This window comes from Manis pentadactyla, chromosome 10 (assembly GCF_030020395.1).
Source record: "Manis pentadactyla isolate mManPen7 chromosome 10, mManPen7.hap1, whole genome shotgun sequence".
NCBI classification, from domain to species: domain Eukaryota; kingdom Metazoa; phylum Chordata; class Mammalia; order Pholidota; family Manidae; genus Manis; species Manis pentadactyla.
The window spans coordinates 114,705,469-114,728,629 of NC_080028.1; the positions used below are offsets into that span (position 1 = coordinate 114,705,469).

A 23,161-nucleotide genomic window follows, 5' to 3' on the forward strand; every position below is an offset into this window, starting at 1 on the left:
TGTTTAAGCCACCCAGTTGGTGCTGTTTTGTTACGGCAGCTCTTGCAAACTATTGCATATATTTATAAATGTTATCCATTGCTAGTGACCGAAGAAGACCAACAAATTCTAGTTGCTATTTCTTAAAATTTGTACATAAAGATATTGATGAGATATTGAGAGAGAACATGAAATAACTTTTTCCATTTTTTTAAAGAGTACCTTCTCTTGGATTTTTTAACTGTTGGTTTTTCTTTCAACCATCTCATATAGATCTCTTTCTTTCACCCCACACTGATACCATCTTACATAAAAGCATACTCTTATTACTTAACACATTCTAATTAGTATGTGATAAAATCTACATTGGGAAAATGCAGGAAAATCAGTCAAAGAGAAATGGGAAGATGACAGAGCCATAAATAAATCTACAACTAAGCTGGGACTAAATTCCAGGCCATGGCCAGTCACCAGGAAAAGATTCCTTTTGTTAGTGCTTTTATTTTAGAAATTAGCAAGATCTAATTAGTTAATTTTGGCAATGAGCAAGAATCACTTAACAAGAGATGCTGGTTAGTGTCAAGAGACCCGGTGCTAGAGCAGGGCAACTAACTATCCATAGCCACAACCCCCAACAGAGACCAGGACCCTTATGTCTACTCTGGACATAAAAAGTTGGCTTATGCAGAGCATCAGGAATGTTTGACCGGTTCTGGCGACAAGAGTGTTCTGCAGTATTGGAACCTCGGAGAATGTTCACTTCCAGTGAAGTCTCTCAACCATGCAATCCTAGGTCACCTAAAACAAGACCAGCTTCTGCACATACCTGAAATCCCTCTTTATCCCTTACTTTTTTTAATTCTTCTTCTATGTTCTTTCTTCTCTCAAGCTCATGACTCTACTTCTGTTTCCAGTGTACATTCTGGCACCTCACTCCATTATTATTTAGAAAACAAAAACAAAAAATGAACGTGGAATTAGAGGAACCAAATTTTCGAACTGGCTCCTCTATGTAGCAACTATGTGAAATCGCCCAAGATAATTATCCGCCCTGTCGCTCAGATTGTTCCTCTGTAAAATGAGGACATGTTATCCGGGAAATAAATTAAACAGGGAAACATACTGTCTGGAAAAATACAAAATAATAAATATTGTATAGAAAAATATATATTAAATATATGTCATGCAAGATATAAAAAAATGATATATAGTTTAAATATATATTTAAAAAAACAAATTATACATGTTGCATTAAAAAAGTATCATCACTAATTTTGTATTTTATCAGAATCTATGTAAAGCAGAGAGAAAAAAATAAAACAAAGAGGGAAAACAAGTAGCCTATGGAATACTTTGGATTCTTTTAGTCACAAGAGTAAGGATAGCTAAGAACACACAAGGAAAACAATTAAGTTGATCTTGCAAAAGTGCAATGTATCCATGCCTCTCTTAGTTATCCTGGCAAGATATCTACCCCACCCCTATTTATGGTTATAGCAATCTAATAAGGAAAAGCACAAGTAAATAAAGCAAGCATTGCGTAAAGGTAGAGCCACATATGGTCTAAAGAATGAGAACTGGGGAGGTGTGGGAAAGATTGTATCACCAAGACTGATGGCATTATGGGAAAGAATATGACCCTTGTAAAAGTGAACTAATTCGAGCCTGTGAGCTGGAGAAAGCATCTGACCTATTCCTTTTCTCACTGAATCTAATCAAGTCAGTGTGTATTCTTGAGACTAGGCAGTTGTAATAAAGAGAATTAATAACTGAGTAGCTTAAAGAAGACAAAAATTTATTTCTCTCTCGTCAGATAGTCCAAAGTGAGCCTCCAAGCCAAAAAATTGCCCTGCTCCATGTGCAAAAACCCAGGTTCCTTCTTTCATGTTCCTCCACCATTCCTTACTGCCTCATCTTTGCCATGTTAAAACCAGGTCACTGCCATATTAACAGTATATCTGCCAACAGGCAGACAAATGTGTGGTGGTGCATACCCAGAACTAGGCCCAGAAATGGCACACACCACTTCCATCCACATATCTTTAGAGAAAATTTAGCCACATAACTTGGAAATAGAGTTAGTTGGGGCTGGAGGAGACTGGGTGGTGGAAAAAGGAGTCTGCCTCAATATCAAGGCAACAATATCATGCCAAAATAACTAAAAAGAAAGATAAATTGGAATTAAAGATGTATATCTAACTTAGATTTCCAAAAATTTTGTCAGTGCTTTTCTCTCTGAATAAAAGTAGATATAATGTAAAGTGTCTACCAATAGCTAATTCATAAAAAAAATTCTCACAATTCTCTAAGAACAATATAGAGCATATTCAATTTTTTTAGGGGAAATTGTGTAATGAATTGTAAATCATCACCAAATACTATTTGGGATATTTAATTGAAACAAATTTTGTAATTATTTTATCTTTTCTAATCATGTAAGATGTAATTTAAAATCTGTTTTATGCAATTCCAAATCACATTAAATCATGTTCTCATTTTCCATATTACAATAGCAAGAATCAAAAAGAAAACTTTTCATTTAATAAATTCAACTCAAGATTATGTATTTTTTGTGGTTACCTTGGTAGTAGTTGCCATAGTTCTAGAATATATAATCAGTTTAACATTATATGCATAATTGGTGCTTCACTATAGCTTTAGGTCACTACTCTAAATACAGTCATAAATAAATGTGTTAATCCTTGCATTGTTTATCTATCAACACCAAATATGTTTATCCTATCACTGTTGATATTTCAAATTCTAATTTAAAAATCTTTTCTTCCCTGCCTATTTCCCTCAAAATGAAGAATTACATAAAATTTCATAATTAGACATATGCATGTGTATTAGTCTCAAAGATGTTAGCAGCTATACAACTGAATTTTTATAAAAAAAGAAATGTCAAGTGCATTTGTATGCTAAGAATATATACAGAACAGAACATATAAAACTCAAAAATATTTTTAATATGATATTCATTTCTACTAATTAGGTCAACTGTCATAATTATTAAACCAACCACTGTCTATCTAGGAAAACCAAAAAATTTGACCTTAATTTACATGTATAATTCCTAGGTCTTTAATTATTGGGTTGTAATTCATTCTGAAGTACTTAAAAGTTTTTATTTGTGTCACACATTTTCCTCTTTTAAACTGTTTGGTAAGATTACATATTTGGTAAGGCAAGGGGTAACACTGCCTATAAGAGTAAACAAGAGCTAATGTCAAACTTACAATCAAATCCCATGTCTTAAACTAACCATGGGATTTGGAGCAAGTTACCTGAAACTCAGAGCCTCCGTTTTCTCATCTATAAGTGACTTTCACAGGATCATTTTCAAATTCATAAAGAACTTGCCCCTGGTGGGGAACCCCTTCCTCCCAGAGCCACACACACATACACACACTTGCACACCCCTTCACGCCCTTTCCCATTGCTTCTCTTTTCTCAAGCTCCAATTCCATTTTCCTTAACCTTACTTTCAAAGAAGACTTTTCTCCCTTCTATTGCAATGAAGCAATAGAAGCAATGAGTGGACACGGTCACCACTCATTTTCATTTTACTGTTTCCAAAAGTCAACATCCAGTTCTCATCCTACTTGACCTCTCACAACATTTGATCATCACCCTCTGACCCCCCAACCACACTTTTAAATACTTGGCTTTCCAGGCCACCACATTTCCTGGTGTTCTCCCTACCAATCTGATGGCTCCTTCTCTGTCTCCTGTGCTACCTCTTTCTCTTTACCTCTCCTTGTAACTGTGGAGTGCCTTGGGGCTTACTCAAGACACACTTCTCTATTTACTCTTGTGTCAGTAGGCAATCTCATCTAATCCCATTGTTACAAACTTCAGCTATACTCTAATGACTCCCAAATTTAATCTCCATTCTATTTCTTCTCTGAGCTTCATGATGCTCTTCTTAGACTGTTTATGTGTCAACTAGGGATCCAATACAAACCTTAAACTTCACATATCCAAAACAACTCTACCTCCCCACTAGGACCACAAACCTTTTCCTTCCCCATTTTTTCCCTCCACTCACACATTTCCTTGAGCCACAAGCCCAGACTTCTTGACTTCTCTCTTCTGCTCATCTCTCGTATTCAACCCATCAGAATGCCTAGTGAAAACCATAATTTTCCAATGTGACTCCTATAAAAATGTAATCATGTCATGGTACTCTCCGTTCAAAACCTTTTGTGATAACCAGAAAATATCCCAACCATGGCCTTTATGTTCAAATGGATGTTCCTAAACCATCTTCACAATCTCACCTACTTTTCTACTAACTCTCTTCACTTCAGCCACACTGGCTTGTTCCCATGTAAGAACCTCCTCACTTGCTGTCCCCTCTCCTGAAATATCCTTATACCAGATCCTCAAATAGACTGAGGCTAACTTCCAAGTCTCTGCTCAATTATTATTTTATCAAGGCTTTCTTCACTATCCTGTTTAAAATAAACTTTCCACTTCTCTTCACTTTCCCTTCCTATTTTTATCTACAAAAGAAATGTGGATAAAGAGATGTTCCCCTCAGATCTCCCTTCTGTTGTCTAGAAGTGAGGAGTGGAATTAACTAAGTCCCCAGCCATTACTCCCTTCAGTACCTACCTCAGCTTTGAGTACAGCTTCTCTGGGTGACTTTAGCCAGGGTCTGAGCAATGTGTCAACAGAAGGACCTGGCCATTTCTAATGAGTATTGTCTGCTCTGGAGTGCCTCCTTGGACTGGTAGGGATATGCTAAGGTGACCTCTGCCCAGCCCCACTTCCTCCTTTTTCCCTTCACTGCTATTAGTCTCCAATAAATTTTTTCACTCTTACATCCACTTCAGTGTCTCCTTTATAGAGGACCCAAGAGACACAGAAAGTTGCATTACATATTTGTTTATTGTGTCTCTCCCTCAGTAGAATATAAGTTCTATTAAGGCACTGAGTTTGTCTTTTCAACTATTGTATTCCCAATGCCCAAAAAAGCATCTACGATGAAGTAGGTACTCAACCATTTTGACTAAATAATGGATGACAATAAGTGAATTACCAAATGCATAAACAACAGTATAGCATGATTAATAACATATAAATAAAAGGGGAAAACATCAATCCACAATTTGCCACCCCAATAAATTAAGTCCTTAAATTGTGGTTCTTTTTGTTTAGCTATACTCTTACAAAATTAATAGTTTTAGTCACAACATCACAAATACAATTTTTATTGTATTGGTTAATTTTAACTTAACCCAGGATTTTTCTACCCTGCTACAGAGTGTTCAGATTGTATGTTTCTAATTGTGTTTACATTTCATTAGATAGAAATACAACAATTTACTGAATTTGGGGTTTTTAATCAAATTTTTCAGTATTGAAAGTAACAGCTCAACAAATTATGTTTAAATGTTTGATTTTTTTTTTTTTAGCAGGGAACAGAGCTAGATTAGATGTCATTTCAGGAATATTAGGTTGGGAATAGGGAATAATTGTTTGCATTCTATGAACCCAGTGTGTTGCACGTTGCCAAAAACAATGAGGTAGATATTATAAAAGACTTTCCCATTTTGAAAGGGCTTGGCAGAAAGATTACAAATTAAAGAGATAGTGAACTATACGTCTTCCATGACCACCAGAATTGTCTCTGAATTGTCTTTACATGGCCTCTAGAATTATTTTCTAAATGAACATGCAGTCTTTGAATTACATCCTCAGCCTCTGGGTATACATACTACAGATGTTAATAAGATGTTGTAAATAGTTGGTGCAAAGTTCAAGCCAAGGTAATTAGACATGACTGGTCACGGAAGCACTTAATTTCAATAATGAGAAACTTTCTCTGAGTTTAATAATCTAATAATTGTTTTAGAAAATTGACAACTTAAAAATATATGTATTTTATCACATTTTGATAATACATTGAGTGATGTGTGATTTGAAAAGTTATAATCTGCTCTTAATACATACAAATGGAGGCTTCTCGACATAGAAGGCAATAGAAGAGACTGAAGACCCTTGAGTATCTGCCATAGACTATATTAGTCACTGGAATTATTAAAAATAGTTTCACAAAAACCCTTAAATAGTTCCTTTTTCTAGTGCTCCATTTAATTCCTTTGACCTATTTTCAACAAGCTTCAAAAGAACTTTAGGCTTAACCTGAAGTACAAGTGAAATTATTACATTAAATGTAATACCTTTATGATAACAATGCATATACTTCATTGTATTTAGTTAGGTTAGACTAAAATGTGGTAACAAATTCCAAACTTTTGGGGGCTTAACATACTAGAGATTTTCTTGCTCATCTATCAGTGTGGTTCTCGCCATGCAATCATTCAGGACCAAGCTTCCCTTCTATCTCATGGTTTTATCATTCTCATCAGCTTCTGCAAGCAGCCAAAACAAGAGCAAAAGAAATCATGGAAGATGCCAACCCACGATCACAAAAGCCTCAGGTGAGAATGACACATTTATTTCCACTCACATATTTAGCCACATCAAACTACACTTAAACCACAGGGGGCTTGAGATATGTAGTCTAAACGTGTTCATTATTATAATCTTTTTAATATTAATGGAGAGAATGATTTGGAAGAAAGTTAGAGTCTGTTAAACATTTATTCAAAATTAACACATTATAAAAATATGCTTTTTAAGTAAAAATTCCCCTTAAGATCACACCTCAGAAATAACTATTTTAAAGATCACTCCTCGGAGATAACTATTATAAATCCAACTTTCTGTATTCACATGCTTAAATATATTTTAGATGAGTTCATAGTGTGCCTAACATTTATTCTCTTAAAATATCTATAGCTTTTTCTCCAATCCCATCATAAAAAAATAAAAATTTATACAACTGACATTAATTTTGGATTTTCTTAAAAATTCCCCCTTATCAAATGTTTATCACTCTTATGCACAATGTTTGAAAGCATCTATTTCCTGACACCCTACCAACATGAGTTATTATTAGTAATTTTCTTTTGTTTCCTTTCATTAAATTAAGTGGAGACAACTACTTCCACATTGTTTCAATCTGTATCTTTTGAATTATTGATGAGACCAAATACCTTTCCAGTTGTTCAATGGACACTGTGTCTTCAGTGAATTGCCTTTTTGTATTTTTTGCCCATTTTTTATTGAGTTGTTCATCCTTTTATTTGTAGTAACTATTTATATGGATATTACCCATTTTCCTTTTGTATATGCTGCACACATTTTCCTAAGTTTTTCACTTCCCTTTTAACTTTTCTATGGTATTATTTTTTTTTTTTTAATTTTGGGTAGTCAAATCACATTAGTGCTTATTTTTATTTCCTGTCATACTAGGAAGGCTTCCCCAATCCTATATTATTTTTTAAAAGACAGTATTTCCTAATGTCTGTATATTTGCATATTTAAATCTTTAATCTTTCTAAAATTATTTTAGTATAGTCCTAAGTAAAGAACGAATTATTTTCCATTAATTTGCATAACACAAATTATTAAATTACCACAGCACAATTCCATTTTTAAATAATTTCCTAAAATCATAAATGATCATAGACCAATAATCTAAATTACATAAATTTATTTTAAGAATCTTAAATAGTTACATGTGGATCATTCTAGGTTTTTTACTTTACTGTGACTGTTGAAAAAAAAAGAATTTAAATAAACAATGAACTTAAAATTTTTCCCTCAGTCTCAAATATGCAAATTATATCTAGCACTTTTGACACAAATACATTTTAGAGATCTTTTAAGTCCCTCAGCTTTGGGTTTTAGGATTGAAAAATCAGAAATACCACATTCTGCAGCCATCAATTCTTTGTAGTGATCCAATTACTCTAATAAACCCTAAAAACAGAACTTAATATATGTGAGCTGCTACCTTAAATAAAAAGCAAACATTTTTAGAAATATACTCAGTAATTATTTTGCTCCTTTAATGCTTTAGGTTATGATTGCTGCTGAAAATCTGCTTGTGATAAACAAACAGGGGTTTAGCGGTCACTTAAATACCCTAGGTCTCAATTTGCTTTCCTCTAAAATAAAGGTAATAATCTAGATGCCCAAGTATTGTTACAATCATTTAGTGAAATAAGATTATTTGGGATTGTTCTTGTTCCTTGAGGCCTGTATTGCTATGTACCTCCTTCTTAGAACCACTTTGGCTGAATTCCACAACCTTTGAACCGTCATGTTTGTCTTCATTTCTCTCCAAGTATTGTTTCATTTCTTCTTTGATTTTTTTCATTGATCCATTGATTATTTAGAAGCTGCTGTTAGCCTCCATCTAATTGTGCTTTTTTTTTGGCTTTCTTCATTAATTCAATTCTGGTTTCATACCACTGTAGTCTGAAAAGATGCTTGATACAATTCCAATCTTTAAATTTATTGAGGCATTTCGGTGTCTTAATGTGAACTATTCTGGGGAACATTTCATGGGCACTTGAGAAAAATGTATTCTGCTGCTTTGGGGTGGAATGTTCTGTATATATGCAAAGTCTATCTAGTCTGTGTCATTCAACATTACTGTTTTCTTATTTATTTTCTGTCTGGATAATCTGTCCATTTTTGTAAGTGGGGTGTTAAAGTCTTCTAATATAATTGTGCTACTATCTTTTTCTCCCTTTAGGTCTGTGTTAGTATTTGCTTTATATATTTAGGGGCTTGCTTCTATGTTGGGTGCATAGATATTTACAGTTGTTATATCCTCTTGTTTGATCCCTTTATCATCATGTAATGTCCTTGTCTCTTGTTACTTTCCTTGTTTTGGAGTCTATTTTGACTGATATAGGGTACTACTACTGCTTTTTTCTCTCTTTTATTTGCATGAAATATATTTTTCTATCCCTTTTCTTTCAGTCTTTGTATATCTTTAGGTCTTAAATGAGTCTCCTGAAGGCAGCCTATAGTTGTGTCATTTCTTTATCCATTTTTCCATCTTAAGCCTTTTGATTGTTGCATTTAGTCCATTTACATTTAAAGTAATTATTGATGGGTATGTACTTATTGCCATTTTCCTAATTCTTTTCTGGTTGTTTTTGTAGTTCCTCTCTGTTTCTTTCTTCCTCTCTTATACTATTTTCCTGTGATTTGAAGATTTTCATTAGCGTTATGCTTGGATTCCTTTTTTTTTTCAATTTTTTGTGTACACATTGTATGCTTTAGGTTTGTGGTTACCAAAAGGTTCATATATAGTTTCCTAAGTAAATAACAGTCTATATTAAGCTGATGGTCACTTGATTTTAAACATATTCTAAAAGTACTACGTTTTTATTCTTCCTCCTTCTCCACACTTTAGGTGTGCTATAATCTGCATCTTTTGTGTATTCCTTGACTAATTTTATGTAGAGTTGATTTTACTACTTTTGTTTTTGAACTCCATACTTTCTTTGTAAGTAATTGGTCTGCTACCTTTATTGTAGGTTTATTTTCACTGATGAAAAATATTTAGGCTTAAGAACATTTTCCATCTAAATAAATCCCTTTCACATAACCTGTAAGACTGGTCTAGCAGCAAATTCTTTTAAACTTTATTTATCTGGGAAACTTCTAATCTTTCTTTCAATCCTGAATGATAATCTTACTGGATAGAGAATTCTTGGTTATAGGTTCTTCCCTTTCAATACTTTGGGTATTTCATGCTACTCCCTTCTGGCCTGTAAAGTTTCTGCTGAGAAATCTGATGATAGCCTTATGGAGTTTCCCTTATGGGTAACTTCACCTCTCTTGCTGATGTTAAGATTCTCTCATTATCTTTAATATTTAACATTTTAATTACTATGTACCTTGGTGTTGTCTTTCTGGGGTTCCTCTTGTTAGGGGTACTCTGTACTTCCAGGACCTGGATGTCTATTTCTTCCCCCAGTTTGGAAGAGATTGCACCTATTATTTTTTCAAATTGACTTTCTACTCCTTTATCTCTTTCTTCTCCTTCTGGACCCTTATTATGTGAATATTGTTTCATTTGGAGTTGTCACACAGCTTTCTTGTCATCTTCTCATCTTTAAAAATTCTTTTTTCTCTTTGTTCCTCAGCTTGGTTACTCTAAAATTCTCTACTTTCCATCAAACTGATTTTTTCCTCTGATTCCTGCAGTCTGCTATTCATCCCCTCTACTGTATTTTTCATTGCAATTATTGTATTCTTCAGCTCTGAGTGGCTCTTTTTCATATCTTCTATTTGTTCAAGTTCTCTTTGAGCTCTCAAATTTTTTCCCATTTCAGTGAGCATCTTTATGACTACTACTTTAATTCTTTATCAGAAAGATTTCTAAACTCTGTTCCATTTAGCCCTTTTTCTGGTATTTTCTCTTGCTCTTTTTGTTTGGGACATATTCCTCTGCCTCCCCATTTTGTATGAGTTTCTGTATTTCCTTCCTTTTATTAGATAGAGTAGCTATACCTCTTGCCCTTGAAAGTAATGGCTTTATGACATGGACATCTTATGGTGCCCAGAAGCTCAAGATTCTGTGCTCACCAGACCAGTGTTATTGGTGGGCTGTGGGTGGGACCCATCTTTCTTCTTGTCTATTACTAATGGCTGATCCCACAGCTAGTATCTGTGTGCCCTATTTGTGACATGAAGTATTTCTTCTGGGATTTGCTATGGATGGGGCCACTTTCTGCATGTTGGTCAGCAATGGCAGACTGCTGCTGGGCTGAGAGTACCTGGCACGGCAGGTATGCCTTGGGGTACTAGGTTGAGCCAGTGGGGCAAGTGTAGAATTTGGAGCTGGCTCCTCTAAGTGTCTGGCCAGTTGAGCTGAGGTAGGGTTGAGAAAGCCAGGAAATAGTCCACCTTCACCTGCCAGTCAGCAAAGTCAGAACACTGCTGGGCTGAGCAGACCAGATAGAGTGGGTACACAGGGATGCAGTGCCTCGGGGCTTAGCCACCACCAAGGGAGCTGGAGAGTTTTGGAGATGGTCTCCAAAAGTGCCTGGCAAGCTGTGCTAAGTGAGGGCTGGAAAAGTGTAGTCTTCCTGCCCTTTCTCCTCTGGAGAGTGCTCCCTCCAACCCCCACTCCTCTGACACACACTTTGCACTGCTGGCAAAACTTTCAAACTGCCACCTGTGGGTTGGGTCTTAGTGAAACTCAGAAAGTGCCTGTCCTCTACAAGTGACAAGTGGCGCCCCCTCCAGTGTTCCAATTTCCCCTGGTGTCCAGCCCTGTTAATCATCAAAACCCAATGCAACAGTAGACTCATATTCCCAGAGCAGGTCTTCAGGGCCAGATGTGTTATATTATTGAGCATTTATCCCTTCCCCACTCCATTCCTTTCCCTCCTATTTGTTGGCTTAAGTCCTAAATGATCAAGGTTCTGCCCCCTTATTCTTCTCAATATGGTCTCCTCTTCTTCACCAGGTGTAGATGGTCTGTTCTGAAGTCCTCAGGATTATTTTCAGGGTTAGTTGTATTTGCTGTAGTTATTTCCTCAGTGCATAAGTGGAAGGAGGTTTTTCACATTGCTGTCTTACTCCACCACCTTTTTCCCACACCCAACACATTATCTTCTGATAGTAGGTTCATTGTTTCCACAGGTAAACTCATCCTAGTCAGACATTGTCCCCACCATTCTACTGATATTATTTATGTGAAAGTCACCAGTGAATCCCAAGAAACCAAACCCTGTGTGTACCTTTCTGTTCTTATCTAACTTATGCTCCTTCTCCCTTACCTCATTTACTTTACTCTTTGATCCTCTTGATTCTTACCTTATTCTTTGCTTTTGTCCTCTTTCCACATTTACAGCACTCTCTTTTATGATCCTTTCTCCTCTATTTAACTTCTAAGTGTCGAGTTACTTAAAGACTCTGTTTCAACTCACCTTCTCAATATGCTCACAAAGCAATATTTCCAGCTGATCTCATACAATCTGTGGCTTTAAATACAAACTTAGATATGAATGGGCTGAAAAAATCCCTATTGTCAACCCTGACTTCTTTTTTGCAGCCCTGGACATCAATTTTCTTCTACTTCATAACTCTACCTGCATGCCAAACAAATATTTCAGACTTAACAAGGAAAAATCGGAACTCCTAATCTAGTTTCCTAATCCCACTTCAGCTATGTCCTGTCCAAATCCTCTCCACTGCATATCGTACTTCATGGGCAACTGAAACCTCAGAAAATGAAATCACAGATAAAGAGGGACTGCTATATTGTCAGATCTTGTTGCATCCTTCCTTAATACCTTCTAATGGACTCGAGTTGTACTTAAAAAAAAAATCCTTTAGCTTGGTTTACAAAGGATATTCTGTGGTCTGGACTTTTTCTCTATAAAGTTTGATTTATAAATTTCTCTACAAAGTTTGATTTATAAATTAGGCACATAAGGGATTAACAACAATACCTAATAAAATAGAATAATTATAACAATATACTATAATGAGATTTATGTGAATGTGGCCTCTCTCAAAATATCTTATTGTACTGTACTTATCTGTTTTCTTCCTGTGATGGTGTGAAATGATAAAATCCCTACATGATGAAATAAAATGAAGTGAATGATATAGACACTGTGACATAGCATTAGGCTACCACTGACCTGATGACATCAGGAGAACCATCTTCTTCTGGACCACAGTTGATCATGGGCAACTGAAACCTCAGAAAATGAAATCACAGATAAAGAGGGATTGCTATATTTAATAATCTCCCTCTCTGGTCCACTACACTTCAGCAACACTAGCCTTTATATCTTCAAATCTCACACACTCCTAAATTTTACCAGATAGGCACCTGCTCAGGGAGTCTGATTCTAAAGTAGCCCCAGTCTCTGTATCCTGAGCCCCTTTTAATGCATTAGAAAAGTGCATTGCTTAATTGCTTATTTCCCCCCACTAATGTAAGCCCCTATAAAAGTGGGGATCATCTAACCTTGGTTCACATTTCAAAGAACAAAGTCTAGTATTGAATAAGAATTTTTTAAATGTAAGCAAACATTTTCACCCCTCTTTATGACAGAAGAACTAAAACTTGACTAGCAGCAAAATATTTCTGGGGGAGAAGAAAGATGTGTAATCACTTTCCCTGAAACTTTGCATACCTCCTTTAATTGCTTCTAAATAAATCTGCCAATTAATTATGCTTAAAACATTAGGCATGATCCCTAACATCAAGAAGTTTTCCATTTGATGAGACAACTATACACATGAAAAGTTAAATAGTGACAGCAAATATTAAATGCTAGGAGAATGATATAAATATGAGTAAGGAGAAGTAGTGTAAGATTCAAATGCATTTACTTCACACAAAAATGACCAGGAATAGTTATTTTTGTTTTCTTTACTGTTGAAATGTATTTGCATTTTTCGAAGATTTTGATGCCCAACTGAATATATAAGTTGGCAACAGAATTTTGAGAAACTTTAAAAACTATTTCAGACATTCAAGAAAAATAAAAACAAAAAATATAAATGATGTTCACTAAGAAAGAAGAATTAAATTGAAGTTTTTTTCAGGAGGATTCAGCATTTGGGACAGAGGGAAAAAACCTGTGCTGTTTTGGGCACAAATTGACACATTTGGTTTTCTGCCTAGCATACTTATTTTGGGAATTATTTGAAAGCTATTGTATGTTGTAAAGTTGTTAATTTAAAAAAAAAGTTAATTGCATATTTCTAACTGCAGAAATTTCCACATGTGTGTTTCAAAAAAAATTTTAATTTTTTTCCTCTAGAGTAACTCTCTCTATAGTCATAACTTTTGAGGTGAGTTGAAATAATGCAACTCAAATATAATGATGGAATTTTCTTGTTAAATCAGTGTGCATACGTTTATCAGATTAGTTTATTCCTTGTTAGGAAGATCTGAGGTAATGTAAGGTCATCAAAGTTTATCATATTAGTTTATTCATCTGAGGAAGACCTGAGGAAATATAAGGTCATCAAATGCCTACAGAAATAATATTGCTATTACTGGGGAAAAGGCCAGAGAAAAGGAAAATGTAAAGATAAATGTTACCTACTTTATGCTTTTGAAAACAGCCAGCCTGGACATTCACCAACAGCAAAGTTCTTTAATTATTCTTGGAAGAAGGCAGGCAGGGTCCAGTGTAAGTAGCGTCCATCAGTCAAAGACAACAGTCCTCAATTCTCACTGAAAACAGCTTGGCAAGATGTAGTCTTGAAGTCATCCTCTATGGCCATATCACCATGGCAACCACCATGGCAATCTAGCTCAAGCTAGATGATGCCTGCAGAGCAGTAAGAACATTCCTGTAAAGAGAGAAAAATGCATATGAGTCACACACACACATACCCACACACACACAGTGCAAGAAAATAAAAGATTCATTTATAGGGAGGTCCAAGCTGCATGGTATAGGTATGCAACATTTGAACAATAAAACCTTTTTGAGTCTGTTATAGGAGACACTCAAAAATTTAATCTTAGCTACTGCAGCTGGGAGCACCTCTAACAAAAAGGAGATAACCATAAAATAAAATGTGAGTAATGGGGGGACAACTTTTCCTAGCTACCTAATTCAGAAAATGATTTTCCCCACCTAAAACTGTGGTGGGAGAAGTCTAATTTCTCCTCCTCTGGAGGTACAAAAATACTTTTTTCAGAAGCCATGCATATCTACCACCAGGTATTATTGTTTAAGGCATTAGTGAAGTGTATTTGCACATAAGGAAAATTGCATTTCTCTTACTGTTAACAATAATACACATATCTATGTGAGAAATAAGCACAAAAATAGTTGCAAATAGTAATAATATCAAACACTTTCATAATGCTTACTATTTGATAGGCACTTTATACATATTCACTTTCTTAATTCTTCCATCAACCCTGTAGTATAGGTGCTATTATTTTCCCTCTTTCATAGATGAAGAACTAAAACACAAATAGATTAAGTAATTTTTCCAAGGCCACACAGCTAATAAAAGACTGATGCAGAATTTGAACTGAGATAACTTGACTCCAGAGTCGCTGTTCTTACCACTATGATCAGACTCATTACCAACACAGAACTTCTTTTTCTTTAGGTACAAATGATAAAATGCTTCAAGTCTACTGTGTTGTTAGTTATCTACTCAAAACAATAAGCATTTATTACCGCAAACTTTCAATGAGTGATGAATTCAGGAGCAGCTGGGCTGAATGGTTCTGGCTCAGGTTTCTTTGGAAGGTTGCAATTAAAATGTTGGTGAGGCTACAGAGCCCTTAAGGTTTGACTGGGCCAGCAAACTCTCCTTCCAATATGGCTCATTCTCACAGCTGCTGCCAGAAGGCCTCAGTTCCTTATCAGTTGCATTTCTGCATTTAGCAGTTTATTTAGCTTCACAAAATTTCAGCTGGCTTCTCCCAGCCTGAGAGCTTCCCCCAGGAGACAGAGCAAAGCAGTAGCCAAAATGTCACATACCACCACCACCTCAGACATATTCTATTGGTCACCCGGAATGCCATATATTTATAAATGTCATATACAAAGGCATGAATATCAGGAGCACAGGGTCATAGACATCAGAGATACCGGTGAAATAGCTTTAAATTGAATTTCTTTGTTTAATGCAAAGTAGGGCTGGAACTAGCGCCAAGTGAGGTGTTTCAGAGCAAAATGCACGGAAGCCTCCCTTCTCCTGGCCGACCGGGAACGTGCGTGACCCCGAGAATAAGCACCTTTATGTTCTGCTCCCACGCAACTGCTTCACCCTAGTACCAGCGTTGGAAAAAGGATAAACACTTTTCCATGTTTTCACTTACTATTTTTCCTATTATTTATGACTGTTGGTTCACGCCCTCTGAAGTGTCCCAGGTGAAACTCAAACTGGACCCAGAGGGCAAGGAAAGATGGAAGAAAGAGGCAAATCACTCCAGACTGGTAGGTGAGGGTTTTAAATAAGCAAAGGAACTTACTTTCGCTCCACGGCTTGGGCCCTGCACGAGGAGCAGACCTCTGCACCTGCCTGCCAGAATTTTAGCGGTTCACGGGGCTTTAACTGGCTTCAGTCCCCCTATGCCACCCAGGGGTCTCAACCCCGCACCGCTCCCCCAAGACTGCGCTGGGAAGGCGGCGCCTCCGCGGGACGGCGGAGAAACTGCAGGCCGCGGCCGGGGCGGGGGAGGAGCTTCTGACGGCGCAGGCGCGGCTCGCGGGCTCCCGGCGGTCCCAGCCTCTGCATGACCTTCTCCCACAACCACAGCATCAGAGTCGTCATGTATCTGGTAGAGTTTTTATCATTTTACTTGTCTTTAAATTAGAAAGATTCTAAGCCTACGTTCTTGTCATAATTTTTCGTGGTGCCTTCTGCCTCTAACACAAGGAGTTTCTAATATTCAGAGTTCTGTAATCTTAAAGGACGAGAACAGAAATTCTTTCTTAAAAGTGACCCTAACCTGGAGTCCCCAGGGCATGCTCCACAAACACTCTAATATTGTGATATTTGAGCTCTAATGATGTCATTTTTTTCTGGGGTAGTGGTCCATGATCCTTACCAAAAAACAAAAAAAGGTAGAACTACCTCATGATTTACAGCATCCTTTTTTCAGTCTGAGGTGTTCGCTTTCATTTGTCCTACAAAACTCAAGTTATGCAATAATATGACCTCCATGACTAATTGTTCAGCAATAAAATGAGAACTCAATTTCATTTCTTGAATTTATTTCATTGAACTTTATGAAAAAGATATTTACAAAACAAAAATTTTTAAGTACACCTAAAAACTGTATTCATGATATAAATAATGATGTAAAATAAAGACAACCAAAGGAAATAATTTTTAGACTCTAACATATCAACTTTTTTAACCCATTTTTCCCCTAGTCATGGTTCTAACTGCACAAGGTAATCCCAGTAGAGATAGGCTTTTTGTGTTTTTCACTTATATCCTAATATTTCTCTATGTATTATGCACTAAACACCCCTCTATGCACCTGACCTTGCCACATAATCCTTAAAAGTATCATTTCACACATTTCTTTTTAAAGTTTTTCATTTCAGGACATTTTAATCATATGCAAATGTAGAGAAACTGGTATAGTAAACGCTCTGTATCATCACCCTGCTTTGGCAATTATCAATCACCTACATAATTCTAAACCAGAAATATTTTGCAGAGATGTATTTCATCTCTTGAAAGTTCACTAAATTATGAGATTAGATCTTTAACTTGTAAAAGTTTGTAAATAATTTCACAACTCCACGAGAGACTTTCCTTATATTCCTGTTACATGAAAAGGTAACCTATATTAACTTGGAAGGATACCATCATGGTCTAGAGCTGACAACACGGACAAGAATGAACCAAACATCTTTGGTTACTGAACAGGCTGAACTGCATTAGAAGATTTCAGACTGTTAATTATATATTTTTAATTAGAAGCAAAAGCATATTAGAAGAGATTGAAAATCATCTGAAAGTAGCAAAGCCTCCAGAATAATCAATTAATGGTTACTTGTTTATTTTTTTTCACTTCAATCATCGTAAAAAAGAAAGTAATTTTTAAAGAAAAAAGTGACAAGATTAAAAGATGACAAATCTGGAGAATAAAAGGAAAAACCCCAAATGGATTTTGTTATCTGAGACCTAGGGAGAGAAGCTATTGACCGCTAAGCTAAGTTCAATTATATTTCAGAGAAAAAAGTCAGAATTAGCAAATGCTTAACAAGCCACTCTGGTAGGCAGTTAATTGTTGATTAAATAGTATGATTATAAAGTGAAGGACTTGAATTTATAGGGATCCAAATTTGGATGGCATCAAAATATACTACTCATTTATAAGAATTAAATTACAACTTAAAATAGCATAAAATGATATTTTTCAGTAGCATTAAAAACAACTGGCACCACCTAATGATCTCTGGTTAATACTTAAATATTAAATATTAGCATGGGTTTGGAAATGTAATTCCTACTAATGTTTTTTACACTTCTGCTTCAAACACAGCAAAATTTTCCATTGCTGATTTAAACACACACATAGCAATAATGAAGAGAAAACTAGATGAGGTATCAAAAGATTTAGATGGCTAGATTCAGATCTTTCTCCAAGTATTTATATCTTTAGGCCTCAAAATCTTTTATGTGAAAAGCATTGGGCTGAAATAAGTTGAGTAGAGGATTAAGCTAAAATTTAATATAAAGATATTCTCTGATTATACAGTATAAAAGGATAATGATTAAATTTAAATGGTAGTCTGTTTAAGCTTCTATTCTCAAAACAGAATTTATAGAAAAGCTGTATACTGAAAAAAGTATTACCTGTCTGTGCTGAACTGATATTCAGATGAGGAAAAAATATGTTACTATATTGTAATGTTACTATATGACATCACCCAAACAGATTTTATTCCAAAGACTCAACAGAAGCCATTCTAGTGTATCTTCCTAATTATTAACTTTGTAATAACACCTCTTAATATGTATTTTGTTGTACTTACAATTAGTATTCTCCACTTGGAATGCAATACTTAAGAACTCCAGTTATTGAACTTTTGAGAAACAATTGTGATGGGCCTGGATTATTTCATACAACTAGGGACAAAGCTTATTTCAGTATAGATTCTGAGTAGGAAGCAGAAAATACTCTAGACTGATGTTGCTCAATGTAGTCTCTGGTTCAGCAATCTGGGATTTTCTTATATGTCAGAATTCTTGGATCCTACCGCCCCCACCCTCACTCCATGCCTGACAAATCAGAGCTTCTGGGAGTGGGGCCAACTAATGTGTCTTAATAGGTTCACCAAGTCTTTCTGAGACACACTCAAGTTTGAGAACCACTGGTCTAGATACTTTCTGTAGGAATAAATTAAATACAGGTGGGATACTTACAAAGAACAGGATAGAACTATGGAATTCCTCTAAGGAATTGCCACCTCTGGATTCACTGGTGGACCAATTGACTGCAGGGAGCAGCAGGATGATGAAATTAAGAAGCCACCATTGCTGCCTCCACATAGGTGCCTCTCCATACTAGAAGCTGGAGAATGGAGCCTGAGAAGCAGTGGTGGAATGATCTCTTCTCCAGTGGAAGGATCTCAAAGTCTTCACAAGACTTTGTTTCCCACAGAATAACAGCCAAACAGGAAGACTCTTTCTGCCTCCCAAATCTTACACCAGTGTATATGATTGATAGATCACACTAGCATCCAGACATATGGCTGACAGGTATAAAATTAGTGCTGTATACCTTTAGGGTATCCAATAGAGCAATATAGTTAAATCACTACCTGGATATGATCCGCACTGTTTTGAAGTTTGTTAACTAGAATTATCATTTGGTTTCATCACTGTATTGATGCATATTTTAAGAAAAACTTAAGGAAACAAAGGTTTAGAAGCAATTGAAAAATTTAAAAAGAATCATTGCTAATTTGTTACATGTTATTACCATCATTTATGAATTTGTATACTTTTAAATTCATTGGCGAAATTGTGCAAGTGAAACAAAGCCCAGCTATACCTTGGAAAACACACCAACGCAATTTATATTAAAGTGATTGATAGATAGATAGCAGTAACTTACATTTGTAAAATGAAGTCCCTTACTTTTTATATGCTGTAATGGAAATAGAGTATAATATATTCATTTTCATATGAAGAAACTCAGTTTCAAAGTTATAAAATGCCACATAGTCACAGAGTTGAATAAGTAAAAGAATATATGTCTTCTAACTCCTGGGCCAGTGCTTATTCCAACATACTTTAATGCCCTGTCTACATGTACTCTGAGAATTCTTGTAACAGCAACACATTATAACAGAGAAAAATGGGTACCAAGCCTAGGGCAGGAAAATAGTATGAGTGCAGGCCCAACAGGAACAAAGCAGTGGCCTGGGGGAAGTTTTAAATAACAGATCAAACCCAAGTGAAAATATTGCAAAGCTAATACAATTCCAGGTATATTTACATATTAGTCAAGCAGGCTTGGCTACGCTAGGATAGAAGGAACTGCAACATCTCAGAGACTGAAAACAATAAAGGTTTATTTCTTGCTTCATTGAGGGATATGTGGGGATGCTAATCTGGCGTTATCTCCATTCAGGAACTCAAACTGATGAAGTAGCCATTAACCGTAAGTAACATTGCTGATCATCAAGGCAGAGGAAAAGCACACACTCGGGAATCTCTTGGTGGTGTTTAAATGACACACATCACTGCTACTCACACCTCATTGACCAGAATGAATCACATGGTCTCACCCAACTAAAATGGAGTTAGAAAGCACAATCCTATCACCTGCTTGCAAGGTGGAAAAGAAAGTCAAGTATCTGATGAATAGTATTAATGATTACCACAATTTCAAAGCCAACTTCATAAAGAAAGCTTTTATCAACAACTTGGAAGTGAAGTCAGAGACAGCCCATTAGGGCAGATGAAACAATGTTGATTTATAACTTGGCATCTGTGAACCATTTTTTCCAGCATGATCATGAAGAAACAGAAGATGCCAGTCTACAAAGAAAGAAAAAGTGAGGCAGATGCTCAAAATAAAAGAGAAAAGTGACAGATTACAGTTAGGAGTCCTGATGGCTTTCTTGATCTTGACTCTAATAATTTGAGAGCCCTAGCTACCTAGCTACCCTTGAGTTCCATTGGCTAACTCAGTATCATTAAATTTCCTATTTTTCCTAAGTTCACTCAAGTTGGTTTCTGTTTTTCACAATGAACAGAATTTCAATTAAGGCAATGATATTAACTAATTCCTTAAGATTTCTTCATCAATTAAAATACAATAGAGAGTCTAACACAATGTACTGAAGTAATTTCTCACATTAGTGGGTCTTACTTTATTTTCCATTCATCAATATGCTGATAGAAAAAAATTATTGTGAATTTGAAATTACTAATGCAGTATTAGAAAGGAAGATAATGGCATTTGATAATTTGGATTTTCTTCTCAAAATTAAAAAATTGAATCCCATTAATCTACGTGAACATCCACTAAAATAAATCATCAATTTTTAAGATATTTTTTCTCAAAACAGAAACAGAAACACTGTAATTTTTAAGAGCTGAGAAAGTAAAAAGACAAGCAGCTCTCATCTAAAACTTAAAATAATAAAATTCATATCAGCCATAGACAAAGTATTGGAATTCACAATGATTTTAAGACAGAGAAATGGAAGACAGAAAGCTTTAAAAGTGTTCAAGTCAAGCAAACAAAAGGAAAAATGTTCAAATTCAGAATGAAATACAAATTCTCTCAGAGAAAGAATACAAAAGAAAAAAGTTTCTGAAGTTCTTAATATGATTCTTCTACTAACATTTCATGTCAAGTATTTATGTCCTTGAGCACAACTGTAATGTTTCTGTATATTCTCAAATTGTAAAATAACAACTATGTGGGACAACACTTTTGTTTTATTAACTATACGCAGGAAAATCATTTGGTTCCTACTGTGACAGTCATGGGCAGGGGCTGTGAGGCAGTCCAAACTGTCAGTTTGATTTAAACATTTCTGAAAAAATGAAGTAATTTGACAAGAACTGCCAAAAATATGCCAACTATTTTAGTTCATGCTTGAATAAACATGAAATAATATTTGGATATATTGATTAAAAGACAAGATTCTGCTATGTATTTATTATATTCCATTCAAAAAGTGTTTTAGTAGAGCCAATAATGCTTTAGAATATCAAGCAAATACTGAACTCTGTTTCCTAGAAGATGTGACATAAATTAGAGTATGATATTAATTACACAAAGGTCAAGTCTAATGATCTGAATATAAACACATATTGCCTACCATGAGACTGTCATTTGATAATTACATCTTCTGGCTTAACACCCCAGTTTTCAGTAGCAAAACGTACTTGTCCACACACAGTATTTTTAAATATTTTTCTTTTTGAGGGTATAAAAATTGTGGTTTTCTTATCATTCATAATTTCTAGTCTCAAGAAAGTTCAAGAACACTGACCAGCTACGCCCTCCTCCTCCCTCCAGGCCCCCTAGTCCCTCCCCCTTCTCCCCTCCCCCCAGATCCCCTCTTTTCCCCCTGCCCCCTCCCCCACCTCCTTTCCCCCCACTCCATCTCCCCTTCCCCCCACCTCCCCTCCCTACCTCCTGTCCCCTCCCTTCCCCCTTCTCCTCTCTTTCCCTACCCCCTTCGCTCCAGCCTTCCAGGGAGCCGGGCACGCCAGGCACTGCCACTGACCCTGGGGTCCCGCCGTGCTCCGTCACCGCGCCCACTTCTGTCCGGAGGGCGGGGCCTCCGACAGTCTCTCGGGTAGAAGCTGTGTCCAGGCGGCCAGACCAGGCTCCCAGACACTGAATGTACGAGAATGGAGCCCAACTTCATTCCCTCCAATAGCTAACAAAGCCCAGCCTTGTCCGTGTGACATCGGCCACAACATACAGTATGGCAGGATGGGGCATAAAGTCCAGGTCCAGCACATCAAGGCTTGTCGCCAAACCCTCCATTGACACAGGCAAGGCCGTGGTCGTCATTCAAGATATCAGCTGGCAATTGCCCAATACGAGATACATGGCTGGCATGATTGCAGGAAATGGATACACAACCATTGCTCCAGACTTCTTTGTAGATCAAGAGCCCTGGCACCCCTCTAGGAACTGGTCTACTTTCTCCGAGTGGTTGAAAACAAGAGATGCCCAAAAGAGGTAGAGGTTGTCTTGAAGTATCTGAAACTATAGTGTCACGCCCAGAAAATTGGCATCACAGGATTCTGCTGGGGTGGAGTGGCTGTCCATCACATGATGACGAAATACCCAGAATGCAGGGCAGGGGTGTCCATCTATGGCATTGTCAGGGACTCTGAAGACGTGCACAGCTCAAAGAACCCCACGCTGTTCGTCTTTGCTGAAAACGATGCTGTGATTCCTCTTGAGCAAGTTGCTTTGCTGACTCAGAAGTTGAAAGAGCAATGCCAAGTGGAATATCAAATTAAAACATTTTCTGGGCAAACCCGTGGGTTTGTGCTTTGAAAGAGAGGATTGTTTGCCTGAAGACAAGCCCTATATTGACGAGGCAAGGAGGAGTTTAACTGAATGGCTGAATGTTTAGCAGTGGCCAAGTGCAAACTTTCTCAAATTAGTTTGCATCCAGAAATGTGCTTTGAAACCCAGGACATTTGATTTAATTTTCACTTTATATAAAATAAATCAAGGAATCTTGAAGCTCATTATTTCATGTGAAACAGATTCAGTAGAAAATGTTAATGTATTAAATAATTTAAAACACACATGAATCAAAACTTAAAACAGCAGGTAAGTACCTGA

General features: G+C 36.3%; 1 pseudogene; it reads left to right on the forward strand.

The window, feature by feature from the left end:
* The first annotated feature begins 15,769 nt into the window (after window positions 1–15,769).
* LOC118914791 (carboxymethylenebutenolidase homolog) lies at window positions 15,770–22,946 on the forward strand (annotated as a pseudogene).
* The last annotated feature ends 215 nt before the right edge of the window (window positions 22,947–23,161 follow it).